Below are 16,664 nucleotides of genomic sequence, written 5' to 3' on the forward strand. Positions count from 1 at the left end.
GAACAAGAATCTAAAAATAAGCATCAACTCATGAATCCAGATCCAACATCCTGCACATGTGATGAAAAGAATAAAACCCAACCACTATCAAGCAACAGCTTTGATCAGCCATGCAAAAAGAGAAACCCATGGAAAGGAAGAAAGGCTGAGGCATTTATGTGGACCTATTAGGCAACCATACCCAAGTCCCAGATAGTAGAGGGAGAGCCACAGGGAAGGCCTGTGTGGTGCTGCCAGGGAAGACCAGTGAGCATACGCAATGACTCAGTCAACCCCATGACCACCAGGGACAAACAGTTGAATTCCAAACCGTATTCCCTGTTGAATTTATCTTAGGGGCACCCAGAACCAGTCCGCAGAACACAAACATGAGCAATGTCTACCAGGCTGCTGTTCCACGGCAGATCTAATTTGAAAAAGGGAGGGTTTTAGCCCTCTACTTATAACCTTTAGCATTTCTGACATGCCCCTGGTGGGTAAGACAGGGTCAGATTGTTCAGAGAAAAAAGACCAATGCGAGGAGAGAGCGAGGGAATAAAAGGAAGCAGCAGGAAGTAGAACATGTAAGTTATTCGGGTGAGGTTGGAGCGGGGGGTTGAGAATTACCAGGACACAAGCTGGAGGGAGAAAGGAGCAGTGTAGTGTGGAGGTGATGTTTGGAGAAAGTGAGGGCTCTGTTAATTGGTTGAAAGTGGTACTGGTCTCTGAATCCTGAAATCAGTAAGAATTCACACTTTTTGTGTGTGTTAGAGGAAGTTGAAGACAGATATTATGCTCCCATTACTGTGGAAGAGAAATGCAATACATTTGCAATGATTGACACAGGCGCACACGCCACAATTATGTCCAACAAATTGGTAAAAAGTATCAATGAATGGAGATCACCACAGAATCAAATCACAGTGAAGCAGAGTGAAGGCCCAGTACATAACTTTAACGGTGAGGAGGTGCCTATCGTGGGTGTTACCGAGGTTGACATAAAGATAGGAAAACACAGAATGAAACAGGAAGTATTGATCACAACCATTTGTGAAATTCAATTTCTTGATGGGGACAGATTGCCTGAAAAGATTGTCTCCTCTCATAGATGGGGTAAATTAGGTACTGTGATCTTTAACCAAAAAAACATTAAGCCCTAAGAAAATAAAGTCACAAAACAGCAGTATAAATGAATGCCATACTGTTGCCAAATCAAATGATGCAGTGGAGGTGTACCTACAGGATAGCTGTGTGCCTAGTGTCACTGTCACTTTGATGTGTCAGGACAAAATGCAAAGTAAAAAAGAAAAACAATCTGTGCAGATTTATTTGGATCCTAGGAAGAAATGGCAAACTGAAATAGATGAACACACATTGTGCTTCTATTTAAAAGAGAAGAAATGCAAACAGAACACTACTCCTAAAGGAGACACAGAAAAACACATCACCACCCTTGCAGAAATATGCATGGAAGATGAGCAGCCATGGATTTACATTGGTATAAATGGCCATTCTAAAATGATAAAAGCCACTTTGTCGCTCAAACAGGAAAGGAGTTTTATTAATGAGAAACTACTGCAGAGAATAATGGAAAGGGATGAGATCCCGAAATTTAGAATTACAAACCAATATATCTCTGGTTTGGACAATCCAGATTTTGAAAATCGAATGCAGGAAGGTGCATGCTAAAGATCAATATTGGACGAAAAAAACATCTACCACAATGTGGGGCTAGTGAGTAAAACACAAAATGATTTTTGTCTGGGCAATGACATCATGCACAGGATGTGCATGGTGTTAGATTTTCTTAACGAAAAAAAATATGGTCCTGACTAGGTGGACCTCTGCCCGAATTTGAAGACAAGAGAAAGGCTTATCATTGTGCACAATTGGTCCCATATGCAATTGAATTACAGGTGAAGAAGGATATTACTATCCCTGCATTCACCAAGCAGGTTGGTATAACACTAAAGTGCAAGAATGGACAGCAAATGAAGGATTCAGATGCATTTGTGTGCTTGAATGAAACCATGAAACAGCAAGGGCTGGACTATGAGTATACTCCATTGGTAGATGTTCGAGGGGTCCATCAAAATTATGGTGAATAATAAAGGATGTCAGGATATTCATTTAGAAGAGATTCTTTATTAAGAATGGCCATACAACAATCACATTATACTGCAGATTTCAATAACATGGTGATTGGAAATATCCCTGAGAGATATGTAGATGCACAGGGTCTGTTGCCAGAGTATCTGGATTCTCAACCAAAAGGGATCTTTAAAATTCAATCTGTGTACCCTTATGATTCCAATGAGACAGTTTGCTGTCACCAGGAGAATTGTATAGTATTTGACTTAAATGAAAATTAAACAGAAAATCAGCACATTGAAATGGAAGCTGATATGCCAAAATATTTAAAAGTGGCAATGTTACAGAGAGATGCAGCCACACAGTTGGAAGAAAGCCCAGAGGTTACTTCACTGGAGGACTTCCCAGAATGTTCAAAAATGGTAGAGGAACAGATTCTGTTAGCAGATGCATGTGATAGCGAAGAGGATAAGAATAAATCGGGAAAAATATTTATGGAATTTAAAGAAGTTTTTGCCAAATATGCATTTGATTGCGGCCTAACTAATTTACCTGTTGCCACATTACCATAGGGGTGTGGTAGAAATCCAGTATTCGTGCGCCAATACCGATTGCCATTGGCATGCTTAAAGTCATTGGCAGAGATAATTAAGAACATGGAATATAGGGGAATTATCAGACCCATACATAGTATCTCTAACACTCCTATTTTGGGTGTGTTAAAGCCAAATGGTCAATGGCGTCTGTCTGCAGACCTGAGGGAGTTAAATACAAGAGTGCCAGTGTCTAGATGGCCACTGCCATTCATTGATCAAGGCCTTGCTCAGGTGCATGGGTCAAAAGTATTTACCACATTAGATCTCACATCTGGGTACTGGTGTGTGCCATTGGCAGAGGACATTCAGAATTTATTTGCATTTCCATTTGATAAAATGCTATACGCTTGGGCTAGAACTCCATTCGGGTATGTCAATAGTGGGAGCAAATTTGGCATATTTTTGAGGAAGACTATGCCAGATGCAGCAGAAAGAGGAACCAAAGTTTATGTAGATGATGTCCTGATAGAAAATGGAAACTTAAAAAGTCACTTTGATGAAATTAGACATTTACTTGACCAATTGCAAAAGGCGGGTGCCAAAGTATCTTTACAGAAAGCCCAATGGTGTAAGAAAAAGGTGAACTTCCTAGGCCATGAGGTAACTGAACATGGGCTAAATCCAGAAAAGAAAAAGGTGGACACCATACAAAAATTGAAAGATCCTAGAAATGTGATGAAATGTTTGAAAAGTTTATTAGGAATGATGGGATATAACAGGACATGTATTGAAAATTATGCTGAAATCACTCAACCATAGACTAAGCTATTGAAGCTGAATACGGGAAAATATATGGGAATACATGGGAAAAGGAGCAATCTGAGGCAGTTGCTAAATTGAAGGAATGTCTCATAAAGGCGCCATGCTTAGCGTATCCCATAAAAAACAGAGATTTCTTTATAGAAATAGGTTTCACAGAACATTGTATGTCAGCAGTGTTATCTCAAAAACATGATTTCAACCACAAAACTATTGCCTATGCGAGTAAGGCATTTTCTCAGGTTGAAATTAAATTCAGTGAATGTGAAAAGGCTATTCTGACCACTGTGTAGGCATTGCAACATTTTCGTCCCATTGTCCAAGGGGAAAAAATAATCATTGAGACAAATCATCAACATTTGCAGTTTTTACAGAGTAAAAAGATTAGCTCAGGTAATCTAGCACAGTTCAGAATTACTTCATGGACATTGGCATTAAAAGGCTTTCCTGTAGAAGTGAGGTATGGCCACAATAAAAAGAGCCCAGTTGCTCAAGGATTAGTAGATTTACATGACTATGCAGCTGAGTGTGTATCAGATGAAGTAGAGGTGGAATCTAGTTTGCAGGAGTTTGAACAGTCAGCACACAAAGCTTTTGATGAAAAGACATGCAAGAAATTACCAACTATATATGTTGAAGGATGTGCTTTTAACATTGACAATGGCAGCAGTAAACAGTTGGTATCAGGGATGGAAATGTCTGGTTGAGATGCGAAGATATTCCTAATATAGGAATGAGAATTGGGGCTAGGAGTAGCCAGGTAGTAGAGTTAGCAGCCATTTATAAAGCAATTACTACTGCAGTTGATAACAAATTCAGTGCAATTGTCCTGGTGACTGATTCTGATTATGCATGAAATAGCTTTGTAGAATATTTGCCTGGATGGAAAACAAGAGACATGATCACATATAATATAATTTTAAAAAAAACTCAAGCATGGGAAAATAATACAAGCTATAGACAAATTAGTGTCAGAGAATGATTTAACAGTATAATGGAGGACAATCTGTGGACATTTGAAAACTCCAGGAGAAGTTAAGGAGGGAAATGATAAAGCATATCAATTGGCTAAGATTGGGGCTGGTATGGGAGAGTTGTTACCCATTGAACACTTAATTGGTGAAATACAAATAGATGCAGTTACACGCTCTAAAGCTCCAAAAGAGGTACAACAACCAGTAGTGCAATGGAGGTATGATACACCAGATCAGGATCTAATTAAGGTGCAAAAAGATGATCCAATATTGGGGATCTATTATAATTATTTGATGGATCCCAAACAAAATCCTTTAACTGAAAATGACTGTACAGGAAAATAAGAGTTGAGGGTGTTATTAAAGAATAAATAAATGGATTAGACTACAGGATGGACTTATGATCAGGGAATCCATAACAGGACAGTTACAGTAGGTGGTACCCCTTTCATTCAGAAGGCTAATGCTACACCATGCACATGATGTAATAACTGCAGGACACAGGGGTTCACAAAAGACTTTAGAAATCCTGAAAGATTATGCTTACTGGCCACATATGTCACAATATGTGGAATTATACACCAGGGGGTGCCTGGTATGTACTCAATTTAAACCTGCTTCACCAATTCATAGAGCTGAACTGATAAAAAGCGTTTTAACTCTTCCTTGGTCAGATTTACAATTGATTATGTAGGGCCCGTAAAAAGGTCAAGATGGGAAAACTGTTATCTTTTGACCGTGGTTTGTTTGATGTCGAAATGGGTAGGGTGTATTCCTGCACCAGATTGTAGTGCGCAAACAGCAGCTACATTACTTGTAAATCATATATTTTCAAGATTTAGATTACCACAAAGAATAGAGTCAGACAGAGGAAGTCATTTCACAAGCACCTTAATGAGTAAGGTGTGGCAGATATTGGGGTGAAAAGGAAACTGCATATTGCGTACCGGCCCGCCTCTTCAGGGAAGGTTGAACGCTGCAACATGTCTGTTGTGGAGATATTAAAGAGGTTTGTAGCAGAGGCAGGTTCCAGTTGGGACTTAGGATTGCCACTCGTATTGCTGGCAATTAGATTGACTCCTGACAAAGCGACAGGTATCAGTCCTCATGAGGTGTTAACAGGAAGGAAAATGGTACTGCCACAGCATTTATTATACAGGACACATGAGCAGACACTTGTGAGTGCATCTACAATTCAGGCATATGTGGAAGATCTGAGGAAGCATTTACAACATGCATTTGCATTTGTGCAGCGAAATTTGGAATGAGCTGCTGACAGTGCAAAGTCATATTATGATAAAAAAGGCGTCTGTGAAAGAGTATAATGTAGGGGAATCAGGTATATAAGCTTCATTTTGGAAAAGGTAAACATAAAAATTCTAAATTTCTTGTGGCCTAGCAAGAGCCATTTCAGATAGTGGATAAGGTGTCCCCAGTAGTTTACAAGATATTAAAAACAGAGGGTGAAATGGTGACAGAACAATTTGTTCATGTTCACCAAATTAAACCCTGACACCCCAAACATGAAATCAGGAGCGTTGAGCAAGTAGAGACAGCTTAAGTGCCCTGAGTACATGGAGAGAAAGATGCAGTGACTATTTTCATAGTGTCCCATGCCATAAAAAAATAGATATAATATTTTATTGTGGAGATAAATGCAGATGAAAATACCATATTTGAGACAGGTGTGGTAATAAAAATTGAAAGAAGGTGCTGAATCAGGTTGACTTATTATGGTACAATGCTGAAATATTCTACATAAAGATTGTTTTGATATATGATGTTGTTATATGTATATTATTGTTTTCTCTCTAACATGTGCTTAGTTTTAGATACCGGAAGGGTTAATCGGAATGTTTTTAACTACATTTTATTTTTGGCAAAGTGGTGGAAAGGGTGAAATTGGTATTGTGTTATGTACTTAATCTGTCCCTTTTCTATTTAATTTAGAAACTAACTGAAATATTGATTGGGGTCAGAGGTTGCAGGACCGGAGGACGCGAGCAATGATGGAGTCCTGGAGTCCACGGGATGAAGCCCAAGTAAAGCCTCTGACCGAAGTATGGAGGTAAAGACAAAGCGACTGGGATGCCTAAAGAGATGATTTCTATGGAAAAGCACCCAAGAATGCCAGGATGAAAGAGTTTCACCGAATGAACCAGATGATGAAAAGTTGATGATCAGGACATCTCAGAGGTGCGGTCATAAAGATGGTGAACGTCATTAATGGAACAGTAGTGAATTGAACTTAATTCTGCAGCGTTGCAGGTGGAGCATAATATCATCCTATGTGACTGGAAGTGAGGGTGATGGAGTCTCACAACTTTATTATTTCATTTAATTGTTTTGATTAGTTATGTTAGTTATTTGTTTTATCTATTTGTTTTATTTTATTATTTTGTTGTCATAACTAAAATGTTGATATCACAACTATATTAAGAATATGACTATAAAGACATTCCAACATACATGGACACTTTGGTTGGAAAGAAACGTGTACAATATTTCTATGAGAATATATGAGCCCGTTTGGGATCTGTTTTAATTTTGTGATAATTAAGCAGTGGTTTATTATGAAATATTTCAATGTTCATTTTATTGAGTTGTTATTATTTCAATTGTGATATATAAGATGGAAAAAGAAAGAAGAATAATTTGGATTTCCTCCAATTGTGGGTTTGATTAGCCACAATTGTTGGAAAAAGGAGGGTATGTAAGGACATGTATAGCATTTTTGCCAGCATATAATATAGCATGTTTTTCCAGCATATAATATAGCAATGTTTTTTGCCAGTATATAATATATAGCGTTATTGCATGCATGCAAAGTACAGGATTAATAACACAGCCAGGCCCAGTTTGAAACTGCAGATATTCAGAGCACACATAGAAAAACTTAGGGGGTAATTCATAGAATCTAGCGGACAAGTGGCGCACGTGGCTGGCGCACAGTGTGCGCGTGCGACAGTCTGCGCCAGCCACGTGTGCTAAAATCCATTTCCACACACAGCGTATTCTTGGATTTCAACATCCAAAACCAGCTGTGGCGCAGAGTGGCGCAGCAACCCTGCAGCAGCGCCAGTTACGCCCCCAACCCCTCCCCATGCGCAATGCACAGCGCACAAATCCCGTACATGGCACACAGGCCATTGGACCAGCATACAGCCTCCCAACCATGAAAACGCCTGTAAAACTCCCCGCGCACCCCTTCGAATACATGTGCACCCCGGCACGGGGAGTTTCACATGCGATTGGCCCTGTGCGAGCGGGGTAGTGTATCACTGGGGTTTGCGGGGAGTTTCACACGTGATTGGCCCGGTGCGAGTGTGGTACGTGTATTTTGTGGGAAGTTTAACACTTGATTGGCCCTGTGCGAGCAGAGTACGTGTATTTCGGGGGTGCGTGGGAAGTTTCACACGCGATTGGCCCTGTGCGAGTGGGGAACGTGTATTACTGGGGGTCGCGGGAAGTTACACACGCGATTGGCCCTGTGCGAGTGGTGTACGTGTACTATTGTGGTTCGCAGGGAGTTTCACATGCGATTGGCCCTGTGCGAGCAGGATACGTGGATTTCGGGGGTGCGCGTGAAGTTTCACATGCGATTTTGCTGTCAGAGTGGGGTACGTGTATTTTGGGGGTGCGCGTGAAGTTTCACACTCGATTCCGCTGTCAGAGCGGGGTACGTGTATTTCGGGGTGTGTGTGAAGTTGCACACGCGATTTCGCTGTCAGAGCGGGGTACGTGTAACCAGTGGGGTGCGCGGGGAGTCCCGCACGTGAATTGCAGGCACGGCCCTTGCAGGCAGCCCACACCACAGGGGACTACCCTACACCCCTGGTCATGTCCCGTAGGCAGCCCATCCACCATGGGCATGCCCCCCAGCCAAGCCACATGTCACTTTGCAATATGATCACCAGCTCATGTCCCCCAGCGCCCCCACCCCCAGCAGTGAGGGGCACCTGCCAGCAGTCCCCCACTCATGTCCCCCTGCACCCCACCCCCCAGCAGTGAGGGGCACCTGCCAGCAGGCCCCCACTCATGTCCCCCTACACCCCCACCCCCCAGCAGTGAGGGGCACCTGCCAGCAGGCCCCCACTCATGTCCCACTCATGTCCTCCTGCACCCCCACCCCCCAGCAGTGAGGGGCACCTGCCAGCAGGCCCCCACTCATGTCCCCCTGCACCCCCACCCCCCCAGCATTGAGGGGCACCTGCCAGCAGGCCCCCACTCATGTCCCCCAGCACCCCCACACCCCCAGCATTGAGGGGCACCTGCCAGCAGACCCCCACTCATGTTCCAGGCATGTCCCCCTGTACCCCCACCCCCAGCAGTGAGGGGCACCTGCCATCAGGCCCCCACTCATGTCCTCCTGCACCCCCAACCCCCAGCAGTGAGGGGCACCTGCCAGCAGGCCCCCACTCATGTTCCACTCATGTCCACAGCACCCCCACCCCCCAGCATTGAGGGGCACCTGCCAGCAGGCCCCCACTCATGTCCCACTCATGTCCCCCTACACCCCCACCCCCCAGCAGTGAGGGGCACCTGCCAGCAGGCCCCCACTCATGTCCCATTCATGTCCCCCTGCACCCCCACCCCCCATCAGTGAGGCGCACCTGCCAGCAGGCCCCCACTCATGTCCCATTCATGTCCCCCTGCACCCCCACTCCCCAGCAGTGAGGGGCACCTTCCAGCAGGCCCCCACTCATGTCCCCCTGCACCCCCACCCGCCAGCAGTGAGGGGCACCTGCCAGCAGGCCCCCACTCATGTCCCCCTGCACCCCACCCCCCAGCATTGAGGGGCACCTGCCAGCAGGCCCCCACTCATGTCCCCCCCAACACGTCAACATGACCCACAATCATGGCCCTCATGGCCACCCAAATCCCACGGCACGCCTCACCTGCCCAAATATCCAACCAAGCATAACATACACCCCACATTGAAATTCCCATTACATGAAACAACCCAAATGGCATGTATGTACATCAACACATGCCCCTCACACACACACAATGGGTGCCAGTGAATGTGAAAACCCACATCGTGACATGCATGAAACCAATGAGAGAATACCACACATTGAAGTACGGGAAAAAATGTATTGAACAAAAAATGTGGTGAAAGAAATTCAAAGACCAAACAATGGACATAAGGAAAACAATGCAGAATGTCACATAACGATAACAAAAGGAAATCAGAATCCAAAATATATAAAATCAAATATGTCTCCAAAGTCTCCTTCCAACAAAGCAAATCCAAACAGAAATGAAAAAGTAAAATGCATTGCTCCATGGAAAAATCAAAAAAGAAAATGCCGACAAATCCACAATCCAACTATTTACAAGGATGAAATCCTGGGTCCATGAGCCCAAATGTCCAAATGAAACCTACAAAAATACACTAACTAATGAAGAACTATATACAAAAATGTGGGGTAGTGTCTAAGCACCCCAAAAAAAATGAAAACAAAAATTAAACCTAACACTAACTAACTAACTAACTATTTACAATGGTAGCGGGCTAGTCCGACGGCTCACTTTTTGATGTCCCGGGCCAGGGCATCATCGAACTCCCGCTCAATGTCCTGGAGGCGGTCCTCTTCCATGGCCCTGAGAGTTTGCAGGGACGATAACATGTTGACCTCTTACTCCCTGCGAATTGCCTCGAGGCACTCGGCCCGCCTCAGTGCCCTCCGCATGGAGTTCTCCGCCCTGACCATTGAGAGCCGTGCCTCTTCCGCCCGCTGCCGCTCCGCATCTATGGCGTGGCCCAACCGCTGCCACACGGAAGACACTTGCAATCCTGGGTCCTCCTGCCCTCTGGCCGATGCCTGCCCCTCTGATGTTGCAGGCCCCGAGCCATCATTGCTCCCAACATGTTGCTGCTGCTGCTGTGCCTGCGCCCTGGCTCTTGCTGCCTGCACGTCCTCCTCCGGCAGGGGTGCAGTTGTCATGGTGGCCACCCCTGCTGGACGTCCGACTCCCGACTGTGGCAGGGATGTGTCCTCCACCAGCCTGTGAATGCGTGTAATCAGAGGAAAGGGCCTACGCGTAAGTGACGTGACACGCGCAGGCGTTTCCCTCAGCACGGGTTAAAGGTGAGCGGGGCCAGCAGTTTGCTGTACGTGCCTTTCGTGAAGACCGATGTGTGTTGCTGCTTTGTGTTGTTTCACGCGCCATCACAACTTCACAGCGGATCGAGGATGTATCTCTTCTTGTGGCGGGGGTATTGGCTATGCGTGTTTTTCATTATCACGCTAGTCAGACGGTGAGTCGTGCATGCTATTTTTCCCACTGCGGGTGCCTCTGTGTATCGGACCCGTTTTCGAGGTCATAGTAGCCTGCGTGTCCCAAGCATACGCATTTTTCGTGTTACTGGGTGCCACCGTGTACTGCGGGAGGTTGATTCCACGCACGTATGCTGCAGGGTTGCGTGCACGGTTTTACTGCAGTTTTGGGGTGCCTGAGCGTTGCATGACCCGTCACTACATCACCGTGGGTCACATACAGCCTTGCAGGTGCAGGGGGGCTGGTGACATCTTGCATCCCACCCCCTTCACCCCAATTGCCCAGGACAATTGTGGTGTACACCTCCCATTGGCATTCCTCCATCTGTACCGGCACTACTCCATCTGTGCCATGGTTGGGAGGCCACCAAAGGTGAGGGGCGCCCAGCTGGGTGTCCTCCTTATGGCGGGCGTGGTCAGGGACATGGCTGGGGTGACCAGGGAGTAGGGGGACTCCAGGGTGTCCAGGGTGGCCGCAGAGGGGGAAGAGGTAGGGGTGCGCCACTTGAGCACGATGTTGTGCCATGTGTCGGTGCAGTCATGCCACCACCCCCTGTGGTTCCGGGAGATGCAGCTTCTGCATCTGGCACTGGCGCCCGTGTGACCCGGCTATCTGTTTCATCGACTGCCACGGGCTCAAGGGTAGTGGTAGCTGCAGGTGCAGCTGTGGACACCACCACCCAGGCTCAGGGTCTGCCAGTGCAGGCTGTGTTGGCACTTGAAGAGCCCTTGGAAGATTTCCAACTGGCCAGGAGGGAAACCGTAGGTGCACGCAGGGCTGCCCTGACCAAGACATGTGTCCCTGAGGCAGTAATGTCATCTGCTGCCCCGACCAGCCAGGTGTTGGCAAGTGCAGGGGCAGATGCAGCCAACAACACCCCGGTTCTGAGTCTGCCAACCAGGACAGTCGCGGTCAATGACCCTGCCACAGTGGATGTTGCTGCACAGGGTCCATTAGAGGGCACCCAGCTGCCACTGACGCAAGTCAGGCCTTTGGTCGACCCTCCACCTGCCACTCCCTTGGCTCAATCCACCAGTGCTACTGGCCATAGTGATCAGGGAGGCATTTGCAGCCAGGGTCTGCGCCACAATCCAAGAGGAGGAAGGATGCACCTGCAGCACATGCCAGGCACAGGGTTGTCATCACTACAGCAACCCAGCACAAGTGGGGGTCGTGGGGTGGTAGGCCACGAAAAACCCACATGTGCTACAGTCCATCTTGTCTCTGGCTGGCAATGAGTCCAGCTGATGACCACTCTGACGTCCATGTTGAGTTGGATGAGCATTAGGTCCATATGTCAGGGGTGAGTGATCCTGATGTGGGCACTCCTCTGTCCGCGACACCTGCACTGATGGGTCAGACAGTCTTGGAACCTCCGCCTGTGGTGGATAGGGACGCAGGGTCACCCTCCACACCAGTCACTGATGTGCCTGTGCCATCACGTCGACGGGGGCATGTAGTCGTGCAGCTGCGGGCAGTGCCAACACAACAAGGACACCCAGTCCTTGGGTCCCGCAGGGGTCAAGCCCAGCAACGCGGTCGCCACGCGCAACCGCAGTATACTGAGTGGGAGCAAGACATGACTGCCAATTATGAACGGCAAGGGGCAGCAATGGAGAACATTGCTGAGAGCATGGAGCATGTGGCCCAATCCATGCTCCCCCCTGCTAGGTAGGTGCTTCTCCAGCAGCAGGCGGCACGGTCCACGGCCCGCTCGCTCATGGCGTGGCGGCCTCAGACAGGGCACACTAGGCTAAAATGTCTCTGCGTAAAGCAATTGCACATATGGAGGCCCTGAGGCAAGAGTATGCTTCCCTCAGATCCACTCTGGGTGTCCTTCTGATGTCCCAGAGGGAGCGGACAGAGGAGAGGTTTGCGCAGCTTGAGCGTACCATCTCGGCTGAGCTAAATGCTTGCCGGGAGGTGCAGCAGTTGTCCAGCCAGGCCTTGCAGGAGGAACTCTGTGTTACACGTGCTACCTTGCAAGAGGAAGTACGTGTATCAAGGGAGGTTCTGCATGCAGACCTACGTGTGATCGCCGCACATAACCAGGCTCACCCGTCCGGCAGACTTGCTGCCGACGAGGGGCAAGCTGCGGCTAGGCGTGATCAGGCTCGTGTGCCACGTCCTCCTTTCCAGGAAGAGCCAGACTCGGACAACAATCTATCTCCGACATAGGTCGGGCTGTGCAGGCGTTGAGCCCATGGAGGTTTTTTTTTTCTTCAACATCATCACATGTGGGTGTTGAGCATCACCCTGTACCTCCCCCCCAGGGTGCCTCTCCCCCCGGGTCGTATGTGGCCATTTTTGATTTTTCTTTTAGTTTAGTTAGTTTAGTTTCAATTTAATAGTTAGTTTAAATAGGTAATGTAGGTTTTTCATAGTTAGTGTAATTAGTTAATATAGTTTAAAATTGTTTGTCTATTGGGCTTTCATGTGATGGTGTGGTGCTTTGTGGCTTTTGAGAGCATCCACTGTATGTTCCAGCTGGGCCCTTGAAGCTTGTCTTGTGTATGTGTTTGTAGCTTGGGGTCCTTGACTCACATATTACACTCCTGCTTCCCTTATCCATGGGCTCGCAAGGATGGTTCGGTGTCTGGACTGTCATATCTGTGGCATTTCTGCTGCTGTGAAACTTGTGTTAACACCCCTAGTGGGGATGATAGGGGTGTTATTGACCACTGTTCTTCATTCGCTAGATGGGGGGTTTCACGATTGGTGTGTACATTCATTGCTATTCATTGTGTAGTATGTTTATTATCTATACTGTACTTGTGCTTGTTGCAATTCATGGCGTAGATGGTGTGTTCAACAGTTTGCCTGTGAAAGACGCACTGATGGTGTGATTTGTGTTGTACGTCTCTGACATGGTCCAGTCATGTAATGCCTGAAGAGACACACACAGATGATTTTAAAGCATTAATCATGTGTTTCTGCAGGGGGATGAGCCTCCAGACCACCTTTGCCAGCAGACATGAGCCATTGGACGTATGGAAGCTGGACACATTTGGTGGTGCCGACATGCGCATGTGTGCGCAAGCAGAGGCACAGGGATTGCGCTCATACATCCAAAAACAGCTGACGTATTTCAGGGGATACCAGGCAAGGTGAGCAGCACAGGGGGCCCACAACGCAGCGGACAGCCTGTTCTTCAAAATATCTTCATTAAAATACTGTACCCAGATTGTTGATTTTTTGTAGTTTAATGGTGTGAAGCGCAATCCTACCCCTCTCTATATACCACTTATTGGTACTGTGTTGGTGTATAGCTATTGCTTGCCATGTCATGTTGTGGTTTGGGAGGGTTTGGGTGACATAGCAGTGATAGTCATGGCCTGTTTTGCAGGTCTGTGTGATTCACACCTTGCATGTGTGCCTTTTGGTCACACAGGATTGCTTATGTTTAAGTAGCTAGGAATGCACACAATGTGGCACTTCCATGGCAACATTCTCAGGGTGGTAAGGTTGTGACAGTTGACTGTCTCTTTGTCATCATCGATTGTCACCTGGTATGTGCCAGGCCTGTCTGCACCCGCAGGGGTGGGAGTTTAGGTGAAAAATGTGGCCACAAGCTGGGTCCGGGCTGCCTCGCCACATGCCCTGTACCCTCCCATGGGCAGTGCCTGTGCCTGTGGTTGGGGATGTGGGGGCACCACCATGTCCACCGGTATGCCCTGCCGTGTTGCAACATTGTGCAGGACACATGCTGCCACAATGATCCTGCACACTACTGGGGGTGCATAGAGTAGCTGACCGCCAGAGCGGTCAAGGGAGCGGAAGCGTGACTTGAGCACTCCGAATGTGCGCTCCACTATGGCCTTGGTTGCAATATGGGCAGCGTTGTATCTTACCTGGGGTGGTGTGGTGGGGGTCCGGATTGGTGTCATCATGTGGTTGCTCATAGGGTAGGTACGGTTCCATGGAGAGGTGATGATGGTTGTGATTATTGGGGTGTGTGTATTTGTGTGTGTGTGTGACATGCATGCATGTGCACAGGCATTTGTACTCACCTAGGACCCATGTGTCGCCATGCTGCCCAGCTTCCAGGGCCCGGCTCAGGGTGGGCATTCTGTATATGAAACTGTTATGGGTGGAGCCAGGGTAGTTTGCATAGACAGAGGTGATGATTCCCGTTGCATCACATACCACCTGACGTTGATGGAATGCCAGTGCTTGCAGTTTTGGTGGATGTGCTCAGTGGCCCTAGGTGGATGTAGGGCCACATGGGTGCAATCTATGGCACCAAGCACTTTGGGGAAGTGTGCCACCCTGTAAAAGTCCTGGACAACGGCCTGCTTTACTGCGGGTGTTCTGGGCATGTATATGTGCCTGCGGACTGAGGGGCATGCTGTCATGATTGCCAAGACCTGGTGTAGTCAGCGTGACTGTGTGGCCTGTGAGACCCCCCCACTATTGCAGTAGTCCGCTGAAATGACCCAGTGGCCAAAAAATGCAGGACATTGAGCACCTTCTCCAAGGGGTGTCCCACGATCAGTGCTGCGACAAATGGGGCATTCATCGTAGCGGTATATACGTGTTTGTTGTTTGCGCGCCTGTCTTCCTGTGGCGTATGTGTTGACACCTATGCGCGTTTTTTGCCGTGCGCAGGTTTCCCATATTGGGATCCAGAAATACGGGTTCTTCGCGTGCGTGTGGGCATTCCGTGTAGTTCCCTGCAGTACTTCCCCAGTAACGCCTTCTTTTTCATGCTTTATTTCCCATTCTGCGTGTTACGCCCACTGTTCCGCCCTTTTTTGTTGTGTGCGCCGTGCTATGTGCGCTTTCGCTGTGCGCGCACGCCATTTCATGATGTGTGCACCCGCGTGCGCCACTCATGGATTTGGCGCACTAACAGTGGTATACACGTGCAGTGCCTTCCTTGAATCGTACAAGTGCACGTGTGCTTGCTTTCTCACGCTTGCGCCACCTTGCGCCTGCTTGCGCTGGGATTTTCGGTGCATGTTTCTTCCATGAATCGGCCCGTTAGTGTGCTGCCAGGTTGAAATAATGAGGTGCACCACGTACTTTGGATGCTTCATGTATGGAGACTACATTAGAATACATAACGAATAACATTACTAACATAACTAAAGTATTAAGTGCTAACTTTTAACATGAGAATGTAGTCTTCTATGCAAAATGAGGTGAAATCCATGTTTTGGTTGCACTATTTAAAAATTCATTTTAAATGCACACAAGCGTTTTCTTCAGCTTGTGGAGAACAGAAAATATGCAAGATTACAGGAAGCAAAATGAAACAGTTATTATGGACATGAAGCGTTCATTGTTTTGAAAAGTAAGGCTGGCACAGAGCACATTCTTTTTAACATGATTGGGAGAAAATGTAGGCAGACAAGCCATGTCAATAAAGGGACGGGTAAATGTTTTCCTAAGAGGAAGAAATATACGGAGGAGTTAGTTCATGCTGGGCTGAGGAGACAGACAGACAGAGTTTCAAGGGGGTCGAGGGTTGACTGAATCTACTCAGTTGGTGCTCCTCACACAAATATACAGAGGAATTTCGCGCTGACATTGGGACTGCAAGAGACAGCGAGGACGTGCGGGAATCTCAGATTACTGGACTCGGTAAGGGATCTGTGCCAAGTGAGGAATTGGTATGCTGTCTATGTGGCTAGGATTTTTGCAGTGCAGAGAAATTAGAAATCCTTGCATGTTTATTTTTCTCTATATTCAAAGTGTGGGAACATTGATTCATGTTTTCAAAAATACCTGCTTGTTCTGTTTTTTTCTTTTATATTGCAGATGATGCTGTAAATAACATGGTAAGATTTGGTGACTTGTAAATGAGAAAAAAACAAAAAGCATATATAAAATCAATTGGGATTTTGTGTCATTCATGCATCTGTGAATTATTTACATAAGTGAAGTACAAAGGGGAGGTTTATATCAGTGCAGTAGTGATTTACTAATTTACCACTGTAATTGAAATTGCTAATAAGAGAAAGTCAGTATTAAATAT

At 46.8% G+C, this 16,664-nt stretch overlaps 1 protein-coding gene across 1 annotated transcript in view; it reads right to left on the reverse strand.

Moving 5' to 3' along the window:
* IDO2 (indoleamine 2,3-dioxygenase 2) overlaps positions 1-16,664 on the reverse strand; it is a 593,071-nt gene that overhangs the window by 534,972 nt on the left and 41,435 nt on the right. The gene's annotated exons all lie outside the window — the stretch shown is intronic.

This window comes from Ambystoma mexicanum, chromosome 10 (genome assembly GCF_040938575.1).
Source record: "Ambystoma mexicanum isolate Mex_15411 chromosome 10, UKY_AmexF1_1, whole genome shotgun sequence".
In the NCBI taxonomy this organism is placed as follows: Eukaryota; Metazoa; Chordata; class Amphibia; order Caudata; family Ambystomatidae; genus Ambystoma; species Ambystoma mexicanum.